This window comes from Triturus cristatus, chromosome 1_1 (genome assembly GCF_964204655.1).
Source record: "Triturus cristatus chromosome 1_1, aTriCri1.1, whole genome shotgun sequence".
Classification (NCBI taxonomy): domain Eukaryota; kingdom Metazoa; phylum Chordata; class Amphibia; order Caudata; family Salamandridae; genus Triturus; species Triturus cristatus.
Window position 1 is genome coordinate 239,335,206 of NC_140579.1, and position 12,098 is coordinate 239,347,303.

General features: G+C 42.8%; 1 protein-coding gene across 2 annotated transcripts in view; it reads right to left on the reverse strand.

Moving 5' to 3' along the window:
• NFASC (neurofascin) overlaps positions 1 to 12,098 on the reverse strand; it is a 1,241,670-nt gene that overhangs the window by 352,356 nt on the left and 877,216 nt on the right. The gene's annotated exons all lie outside the window — the stretch shown is intronic.

Sequence of the window (12,098 nt, forward strand, 5' to 3'; positions counted from 1 at the left end):
AGGGTTCAATGGTAGCAACAGAAGATACAATAAATATGCTTGCACAAGATGATGGTACACTTCAGGATGCCTTGGTCCTCGGTAGACTTGACATCCTGTATGTCCTTGGTGCCAGGCATAAATGCTGTGAAACTATGTTAATTAACTGCATTAACTTTTCTGGGAGTAGCCTGGCTACCAAGGAAGCTTGGCTGAGGTTTTCAGGGCCAAATATACAAAACACCTGGGCAACTGGTGAATCTGTCTATGTATCTACTTGCGTAGGAAGCCCAGGTAAGAAGATATCTAAGAAGGAAGCCACATGAGATCTATAAGCTAACAAGTCCAAAGGGTTGCCCCCCTTCATGTCACACAGAGGTAGGATGGTGGCACACTGCATTGCTCATCTGAGGCCAAGCATAAATGGTTTTCTAACGTAGGACACCTCCGATCATCGGAAAATAATCTGTCTGATTTTATATCTCAAGTGGCCACAGCTGGTGCTTGATATGCCTGGTTGTAGTAATATAACTATAAACATTACTTTGGATTGCACCTGAGCTAGTAATGAAAACAAGTTACTTACCTGTAACTACAGTTATCCAGTATTGGCATCTTTCATAGATTCACATGCCTGAATCATTCCCCATCGCCGAGGCGGGAGTCCCACGGTACATACAAAAGTAGTGCCAAGAGTAAATAATAGTAGTAGGCTAAAAGAAAAAGCCTAAGGCCTAAGTCTTAGTAGCCTATCTACATCATTATAGTAAAAAGAACCAAAGATTGGTGCCAGCCAATCAGCTGCTAGCACCCTGTAGAACCTTCCCAGCAGAGGCAGTTCTCAGATTTTCCTAGCACAAGTGAGAAGTAAGTATTCCAGATATAGAGAACTGACTAGCCGGGGAGGAGGGTGGGTGCATGTGAATCTATGAAAGATACCAAAACTGGATAACTGTAGTTACAGGTAAGTAACTTGTTTTCTTATCCAGTATTGGGGTATCTTTCATAGATTCACATGCCTGAATCAGAGTAGCAAGCAGTATAACCATATATTGTCATTTGCGGATGGTGGGAGACACTGGTTCATAAACTCCCAAATAGCATCCTCAGTGTTTGAAAAACATCTTTCTCTCCTTTTTTTTTTTTTAATGTAGTAGTTTTAAAGAAAGCAAAGCAATATCCAAGAATTATATATATATATATATATATATATATATATATATATATATATATATATATATATATATATATATTATCTACTGGCAGTCGCCAGTAGATAGTTATAGTTAGGACCGTGTTTCCATAGGAAATCCGCAACATTCTATATTTGGAATAACTTTGGCGCCGGTTGACGAATCCTCGCGAAATTTTCAAAATAGGTGGGGCGCTCCGCTCCGCTCCTACCCTGAAAGTCTCGGGGGGATTCGTCAAGCGGGGGTTGAGAAAAAAGGGGGGTCCCAAAACGCGTTTTCCCCATGCAATTTTCCATAAGGACCTTTAGTCCAAGGTACAGCCCGAACGGCTGAACAGAATTACTTGAAATTTGGCAGAGAGGTAGTCCTCAGGTCAGGGATGTGCCTTTTGCAGGTCTGGTGTCAATCTGTTCAGTAGTTCCTGAGAAAATCAAAAGTAAAATCAAATATATATGTGGGAGGAGCCTAACCACACATCTCATCCTGAGATCTGATTGGCTGTCAGCACTTCATCCAAGAAGTGTTGGCAGCCATCTTGGGACCAATATACATGATAGCACCTCATTAAAAAGCATTGCAGTTAATAGAAGGTTTTAAGACTTTAGTTACATTATAAATCATTTGTTGATGGTACCATACTCATTTTAGTAATTGTGGTATGTTCTAAGGTGATTTCACCATGTGAACAAGCCTTCTGCTGGGATATCATGATTGAGAGAAAAATATTTTCTCATGCTTTTCCCACAGAGGTTTGGAAGGTGATCTATAAGCTAAACTGAGAGCTTATTTTCTGTAAATTCACATTATCTTTCTCAGTCATGTGAGAATGAAGTCTTACATTCTCAGTAAAACATGTACATCCAACAAGGGCAGAGACTGTCAGTTGATTCCTTTGTGTTCTACTGCAGCTTCCCAGAGTGTTCCAAAGAACAACTAGAGCGCTAACAGTCCTACTTATGATAAACGTATGGCACACCTGAAGCCATCTTGCTTGGATTAAAGTGGTAACTCTTAAAACATTTAATTTAAAAAGGAACAAAATGAGGGGGTTCATTTTTCCATAAAAAGTATGATTAGTGCTGCAGAAAGAAAAATTAGGGCACATTTTGAGTGACTTCTCAAATCCTCTTCTATTTCATTAAAAAATTCTGACATGCAGACTGAAACATGCACTTTCAATACCAGCAGCAGTTTTCCCTGGTGAGCAGTAGCTTTACTACAGTGATCTAATGAGCAAAAAGAGAGCTAACATTCTGAATTTATGGCAAATGTGTGACACATCTGAACGCCTTTGGAATCAAAGTAAAAAACTGAAAGTATTTCCTACTGAGGAGACTGCAGTAAATGAGGAAATTAGGAAACTTCATAACAAATAAGTCTGCCAAGATGGCCACCAGAGACAAAAGAGCCCAAATGTAGCCCAAATATCACCCAGATGTAGCCCAAGTATAGCCCAATGACAGAATGTCCCAGAGTGTTCTTAAAAACAACTAGAGCGCTTACTGTCTTCATTATGACAAAAGTATGGCACACCTGAAGCCATCTTGATTGGAATAAACTGGTAACACTTAAAACATTTAATTTAAAAAGGAACACAATGAGGGGGTTAATTTTGCCATAGAAATTATGATTAATGCTGAAGAAAGAAAATGAGGGCACATTTTGAGTGACTTCTCAAATCCTCTTCTATTTCATTAAAAAAATTCTGACATGCAGACTGAAATATGCACTTTTAATACCAGGAGCAGACTTCCATGGTGAACAGTAGTTTTACTACAGTGATCTAATGAGCAACTAGAGTGCTAACATTCCGAATTTATGGCAAATGTGTGACATATCTGAATACCTTCATGATGGAATCAAAGTAAAAAAATGAAAGCATTTCCTACTGAGGGGACTGCAGTACATGAGGAAATTAGGAAACTTCATAACAAATAAATCTCCCAAGATGGCCACCGGAGACAAAAGAGCCCAAATGTAGCCCAAAATCACCCAGATGTAGCCCAAATATAGCCCAATGACAGAAGTGTGCAAAACACTTATTATTTTGTGTTTTTGCAGTGTTATATAGTGCAGACTTGTCAGGTATTGGAGTGCTTTACATGACCATTGGTTACATCACACAAGAACAAATTCATTTTGGTTGTAGACATGGGGAGACTAAGTGATTTGACCAGAATCACAGAATGTCGAGCTGAAGCAGAAACTCCAACCTGGTTCCCCAGTTGCAAAGTCTGCAGTTCTGGAAGTAACACCACATCCTCTCCCCTAAGTGCAACATTTAATCAAGTGGTCAACTGGATAACAAAACATAAAGGTAACAAATAATTTAAAAGTGCTTTCTCGCTATTTGAAAACTCAGAAAATATGTCCTTATTTTAGTCTTTTAGAGCACTAACCATAATTTTGATGCCAATAAGACCCTCTCATATATGTAATTTCTAAAGGAAATGCTCTAGGTATTACAGTTTTGATTACATCACGATGACGTCAGGCGTTCCACACTTTTGTAATAAATATAGAATGTTAGCAATCTAGTTGTTCATTAGGATACTGTTGAGAGGCAGAGGCCAGGGGCACGGACTCTGAAAATTGAAGGCAGGTAGGAGGGTGCAAAGGCAACAATTTAACCACACTGAACAGGCAGGAAGGGCCGTGGCAGCACAACAGACTATGGGGGGCAGTGGAAAGGGGGGCAGGGGCAACAAACCAACAATACAGGACTTGCAAGAGAGGCTGTGGTAATGTAATAGACCATTGTCGGCAGAAGGAAGAGGCAATGGTAGTACAACCATACATGCCAACAGACCCGATTCAGCCAGGAAACGTCCAATGTTTTTAAGCTCAAATGGGCTTTATTTTATCTGTCTCCTGTCTACAATCTCCTCTTTTTCAATGTAACTCAAAGGGGAAATCAATACCCCAGTTATTTTTCAAAATCTCCCTCTTACCAAGTTCAAAATGTTCGCAAGTATGGTACATTGGATCATGGAAGGAAATGGGGTAGGGACATGGACTTGGATAACAGAGGACAGGAGGGACGTGGAGAGGTGCACCAAACTGACCCTGCAGGGCAGGCATCAGGGTTTGCAGCAGCACAATACACCACACAGGGCATGCGGGACGGGAGTGCAGCACAACAATCCATAGAAAGCAAGAGGGAGGGGACAGGACCATGCACATGGACAACAGAGAACAGAGGGGCAAGAGGCAGGACCATAATGGACAGACAGGAGAGAAAGCTGCAGCATAACAGACCATAAAGGGCAGGAGGGATTGATCAGGGGAATTACAATGGAACAGACAAGCCAGGAAGGAGGGAGTAGGGGTCTGCACATGTAAACAGAGGGCTGGGGGCAAGGGGGCAGGGCAGGAGCAGCAATATAGCCATGGAGGTCAGGCAGGATGGGCACTAGAAGCAAGACACCATGAAGAGCAACAGTGAGACTGTGATGGCATACACACAGACCATGGAGGGAAGGTGGGAGGGGTTATGGGGCAGCTAACTGACCACACAGGGAAGGTGGGAGGGGCCATGGCAGCACAGAAGACCATGCATGGCAAGTGGGAGGGTTAGTGGTAGCACAATGGCTATGATGGGCAAGAAGGAGGGTGCAGGGGCATGCACAAAGGACGATGGAGGATAGAAGGGAGAGTCAGGACAGGTGCACAGACAAGAAAGTTCAGGGGAAGGGGCCTCACAACAGACCGCACGGGGCAGGCAGGAGGTGCAGTTGCAGCACAACAGACCAGGGAGGGCAGAAGGGTGTGGCAGTACAATGGACCATGTAGGACAGGAGGAAGAGGATAGGGGCATGGCATGTGGACAGGCAGGGTGGAGGTGGCAGGGACAGGTTACAGTCATCTGACAATGCTAGGCAGGTGGGAGGGGAGTGGCAGCTCAACAGAACACTCAAAGTAGATAGGAGTGGCAGGTCCATGGAACATGGTGGGCAAAAAGGATGGAGCAGGGGCATACATAAAGACATCGGAGGGCAGGGGGAAGGAGAATAGGGGCAGCAAGCTAAGCACAGAGTTTATGCAGGAGGTCAATGATGGGGCATAGAATTGGGCAATGGAGGGCAGGAGGAGTGGACTGGTACATCATACTAAATTGAGGGCAGTGGCAGCACATCAGAACATGCATGGCAGGAGGGAGGAGGCTAGTCCATGGATTCACACAACAGAGGATAGGGAGGAGGGGGATGGGGCAGCAAGCTAACTGTTCAGAGAAGGCGGGTATTAGGAACTTTATTGTTTTTAAAACGTGTGTCTGTGCGAACTACTTAAAATATGAACAAGTATGCAGCATAATCTCACTTTTATTCAGGAAGAAGAGGACGTTTGTGACTGACTTCGGGCTCACTTGGCAGAAACACCCCCTGACCCTCCACCCCCTATCGCAAAATGTAATGCCCGTGAAAAGGGTAGGTGAACACAGTGCTATATAGAACATAGTCCTGAGAGCACGATTGAAAATGAAAACTAGATATAGTGTATGGTATAAACTATGCACCAAAAAGTGTGATATAAGATGAACCGGGCGTGAAATATAATATGCAATACATTGTGCGCAATGACAGATTCATTGGAGAGCGCGAGATAGCACAGGCACTAGCGCGTGCTATGCAATATGCGCCTTGGAGTGTAATATGCACAGGGCAGTGTTGTGTAACCTAACTAGTCTCTAAAGTTGTAATATAAAATATGTGCTGGGGAGTGTAACGTTGCATATGCACTGTGACAAAGATATGGATCCCAGATTGTAATATGTATGGCATAGCACTGTGCGTTATAACATAGGCATCGAGGAAGGCACGTTAGATGGGGCAATATAACCCGTGCGAAGACAAGTGTGGCATGACATATTCACGGGGTGGTGTTACAGTGCACATGGGCTAGAGAGTGTCATAGCATATGCACTAGCTAGTGGAATACAACACAGAGGTGTGTGGCACTCAGCAGGCAATGGTGGGTGTAACACAGCATTGGGCTCTGCCAGGAGCGCGCTGTGACTCTCAAGTGATGTTCGTCCCCTTTCCAGAGAGTAAAATAAAAAGTATTACACATCCGGCAGTGGATTTGTGTTTTATTAACCGTGAGGGGGGTTTCTTGCATAGTTTTGGTCGAATTTTTGTCGAATCCCCTTTGAATGGCTTGGTGTGCATGTGTATTAAATGTGCCCGTCAATAGCTACCCATGTTTGTATAAATAAACGACAAGGGTGTCTTCCGGGATTAGGCACGGTAGGGCATCAGACATGTCAGAGCTTCACTAGTGGTGTAAATACATTCCACGTGGATTCATTGTATGCATAGTCGCCTTTTAATGAATATCATGCAAATCGTCATGGTGATAGGTACGTACGGTTTGTCCAGCATGTCCTAGGTGTGTCTATAAATATATATATTTTTTAAATAATAAAAAACAGTGGCCGGCCCTGGGGATTGGGGTCAAAAAAATATAATTAGGAGACAGGCCCTGGGGGATGGGGTCATCAGGGCCAATAAATTAGAATAAGAAGGGGAACCACACAGCCCCCCTTCTTAAAAAATTAAAATAAATAAAAGACTGGCATCGTGCCGGAGGCCACGCCCCCTCCTTGCAGCACTCTGCAAACGCGCCCCCTGGCGAGTTGTAAGTTGGGGAATTAATTCCTCTTCAATACTGAGGGTCCCTGAGGGCCAACTAGCCCAACAGGCATCTCCAGTATGCACCAGGGAGCTGCGCTGCAGACAGGTGTTCTGAGGCCAAGCCCCTTTTTACACCTCTCTGCAACGCAGCTCTGTGGCGCTTACTGGAGGTACCTAGTGGTCTAGTTTGACCCTAGGGACCCTTAGGATTCAAGGGGACTTAATCTCTCAACTTAGAACAGCCACAGGGCGCGTTTACACAGTGGTGAAGGCAGGGGACGGGGCCTGAGGTGACGTGTGCAAACACGCACTATGGCACGTTTTAAATTGGGGATATAATTTTCCTTCAATACTGAGGGCCCCTGGGGGCTAACTAGCCCACCAAGTGCTTCCATTAAGCGCCACTGAGCTGCATTGCAGAGAGGTGGTCCAGGCCGTGCCACTTTTTACACCTCTCTGCAACGCAGCTCTGTGGCACTTACTGGAGGTACCTAGTGGGCTAGTTGGACCCTAGGGACCCTCAGGATTCAAATGAACTTAATCTCCCAACTAAAAACGGACACAGGGCGTGTTTACACAGTGGTGAAGGGAGGGGACGGGGCCTGAGTTAACGTGTGCAAAAACGCCCTGTGGCCTGTTTTAAGAGGTAGTTTTAATCCCCCTGCCCTATTATATACTAGGGGCTTACAGAGGAGGTCATGCTAATCACAGGGGGACCCCAACGCATAATGTTCCCTAGTGTATGTAGGTGTTTTCACTGTATTCTAAGTGTCTTTTAACATAGCACTGGCTCTAGGACTGGTTAGTCAGACTCAGTTACCACCAGTATCCGTCTGAAAAAGTTGAGGGTACAGGATGATTTTGCAACAAGGCTTCTTTCTGCTCTTCTTTTTGTTCTTTCTGCACGTTATCCTTCTTCCTGCACTTTTCTTCGTCTTTGAGGACTTCTGTTGCTTCTTTCTGCACTTCTTTTTTTTCTTTCTGTGCATTTTTTCTTCTTTCTTCACATGTCCTATCTCTGTAGGCATAGTTAGAAATTAGCATTTAAAAAACCTTTGAAATTCACAGAAAAAACCATAGGTTTCAGTCACGTTATAGTTGGGAATTAGCATTTAAAAAACCTCAGAAATTCACTGAAAAAACCATAGGTTTCAGGGGTGTTATAGTTAGCTGGACTTTTCACTTGTACAAAACCATTGAAATTCCCCCGTTATAGTTAGTTCAGCTAACTATAACTCGCGCGCCCGCAATGCACTGCTGATGACGCTATTACATCACTCATGACATGGTCAGTGACATCACTCATGACATCACTGATGACATCTCAAATGACATCACTGATGACATCACTGATGACATCATCCTTGTGATAGAGTGGCAGACCTCCTCTCACCCTAATATAACCTTTGAGACACACATTCAAAAATAGAGACTAAACTTTTCATAACAATGGACATACCAATACCAGTTACAACAACCTCTTCAGTAATTCTAAGATCCACATACACATCCACTCATTCACCAACAGTCCTATACAGTCACTCATACATGTATTCACTCATCATATGTACTCATACACCTATACATCCTGTTACACAATGCCACTCATCCATAGAGTTACTCACACACATAGTCACTCATGCTAATAAAGAATCAAACATACATTTATTTGCATATACAGTTATACACACACCACCACACTTACTTCTACGGAAACTTACACATACTTTGTCTTTTAAACAATCACTTATAGAAACACATACTTATTCATACAGGAACTCTTTCAATATCTCACTCTCACATATACTCACTTATATACACCAATAGTCACATATACTAGTTTAAAACAGATGTAGTTACTCATAAAGACACTATTGAGACAGTCATTCACTCACTAAAACACCCATACACACACTCATCCACCCATACAGTCCTGCAAACATGCTGTCTTCAACACATACAAAGAGTGAGTCACTCATTCATGCACCTATGCACTACGTAATACCCCCCACCGAACCATGCAGACACTCAGACTGATACTCAAAAAACCAACTAATAACCTATATAGACACCCATGTAGCTACTCACCAACCCATGCAGCCACTTTTATACACAAAGTGAGAGACTGATACAGATATTTACATATTTAAATATTACTCACTAAGCCATGTATTCACTATGATACACTTAATCAGTCAGTTACACAATCAATTTTTCAAAAACAAATCATCCATTTAGACACTTATATACCCATTTATTCTTCCATCGACCTTGAGATATACATATATAAAACATATTTAATTTTCAGAAAAACACACATTCACTGGATGATGTCATCAGTGATGTAATTTGAGATGTCATCAGTGATGTCATGAGTGATGTCACTGACCATGTCATGAGTGATGTAATATGTGACGACATCAGCAGTGCATTGCGGGCGCGCGAGTTATAGTTAGCTGAACTAACTATAACGGGGGCATTTGAATGGTTTTGTACAAGTCCAGCTAACTATAACACCCCTGAAACCTATGGTTTTTTCAGTGAATATATATATATATATATTCACTTAAAAAACCATAGGTTTCACACACGTTATAGTTAGGAATTAGCATTTAAAAAACCTTGCAAATTCACTTAAAAAACCATAGGTTTCACACTTGTTATAGTTAGCTGGACATTCCCCTCGTAAAAAACCAATGAAATTCCCCCGTTATAGTTAGTGCAGGCAACTATAACTCACGCGACCGCAATCCTCTGCTGATGACGTCAGATATTACATCACTGTATTTAGACACCTATTTACCCATGTCTTCTTCCATTAATCTTTAGCTATACATATATTACAAATATTTATTTTTCAGAAAGACACATATGTAATCAGTGATGTAATATCTGACGTCATCAGCAGAGGATTGCGGTCGCTTGAGTTATAGTTGCCTGCACTAACTATAACGGGGGAATTTCATTGGTTTTTTACGAGGGAAATGTCCAGCTAACTATAACATGTGTGAAACCTATGGTTTTTTAAGTGAATATATATATAGGCATACCTGAGCAAATGGAGGAGTAGTCTGTCAGCCACCGCCCCCCCGTCTGATGATCCGGGATTGCTTGCAGGCTTCCCGTGTGTAATCGAGCAAGTTGCAGTTTTCTCCGCGTCAGTAGCAGTATTTTTCCGAGTCGGAGGACCCGAGGAACCTGACTACGTCGAAGGGGTAAGCGGACGCCGAATTCAGACGGGAAGGGGGAAAGCCATTGAGTGAAGAATTACTCTTGTTCACTTAGAACAGAGGACTTTGGCGGTTCTTGGTGCCAGGATTTATCCTTGTTGTTTTAATCTATCAAAATGTCAGCTATTGAACTAAAGGAAAGGGAGGAAGCGGCTCTCTCCATATTCGATGACGATACACCCTCCGTTCAGAAAGGGTCTGCACCAATGAATACTACGAAAGTTACAGATGTAACAGTGAGATTGAAGAGATTGGAAAAATTAAAACGTTCAGAACTCTCCAAATGGTGGGAAGCTAAGTCCCTCCAGCGCTATCTAGAAGTCAAAAGGGTCCCCAGAGGCCTTAGGATCATGGTGGCACCGACATATGAAGACCCCAATCCGAATATGCTGAAGGAGTGGGCGGAAAATAATCAAGAAGCGTCAAGCAGAATGTTGCATATTCTTGTAAAGTATGCTGAAATAGATCGTGTCAGAATACTGGAGGAAATTGAACAAATTCTGCTAATCCTTGACAAAGAACCTGATCAAGATATGATCTTGAAATTCAAAACAGACATGCAAGATCGGTTGTCTAAGCTGGAAATCACGATCAAAGAAAGAAAAGCACAAAAGTTCCGGCGTGACAAAATCGATTATGAACGTGGACAAATCTATACGTTCGCTAAAAAATTCGACAATATGCGGAAGCAAAGGCTCAACGTTGCTAGCAGCAGGCCACGTGACCAGCAATCTGATCTGAGCAGTGTACAAAGCTCAGAATTGGATACCGATCTAGAGGAAGGCCCGAGCACCGGAATGTCGATTCCCTCTGTCATTGATGAATTTGATTTTTTACGCGAGGAGAGGCGCTTCAACCTACGCCCGCGCCCTCCAATAAACGCCAGGCCTCCAAGAGGAAGAGGCAGAGGCAGAGGCGGCGCAAAGGGGCAAAGCAACGCAAGCAACAATGGCAAGAAGTCAACGAAATCCAACAAATAGAATGCAACAAGGTAGCAACTGTCATTAACCTTACAGAGATGACGTTATCGGACAAAGAGCAAGATATCCTCAAGTTAGGTTTATCCTACTGTCCCAAAGAGAACATTGACTATGTACAAACTAGAGTTGATATCTTTAAATTTACTAGATCACTCAAGCTGAAGAAATTCTTTGCAATTGCTCCGAATCAACCAGCAGTGGCACAAGGCAGCTCAATATCAAATCAATCTGGCAACCTGGCTGTAGACGACATGAATTTGATGCTAATAATGGCGGACTTACATGATGATTTGAGCCAAGAGGCTCAAGCTAGCCAAGAAGTGCCTGATACTCTACAAAAAGCATTGCATCTGGCTGAGAGTGAGAGTTTGAACATAGAACAGAGGGCACCAACTAAATTTAAACTGAATTCCAAGTTTACGCCCCTGACCAACAAGGACTCTGTAGATGTGTTCAATGATTTGGTGGTGAATGATGTCAAGAAACTGTGCAGCACATTAAAATTTAAGAACCAAGCATACACTCAGCGTGATAAAGATTACTATGCGCTAGTTAAGAAATTGACGAGTAATGACACTTGTATTGTTCGTAATGCGGATAAAGGGGGTAACGTGGTGTTGTGGGGAAGAGAACAGTATCTCAAAGAAGCCTATAAACAGCTGAATAACAAGTCCAACTATGTACGGGTCAGCAAGGAAGTAATGATAGCTAGTCACGAGAAATACAACAGTATGTTATTAGACTGGTACAAACAGGGTCTGATCAGCAATGATGAAATGTTGTTTTTGAAGATCGTTAATCCCGTGACACCAGTTTTTTACTTAATCCCAAAAGTACATAAGAGTATTGAGAACCCCCCAGGAAGGCCGATTATTTCAGCCATTTCCAGTGCACTGGAAAACACCTCGAAGTATGTTGATTCCTTCATTAATCCTTTGGTCAGTAAACTCCCGTCGTATACACAAGATACGGGTGACTTCCTACGGAAGATCTATGACATACCTTGGGAGTGTGACTACGTTTTGATGACTATCGATGCAACAACCCTGTATACGAGCATTAGACACTCTGATGGGCTGAACG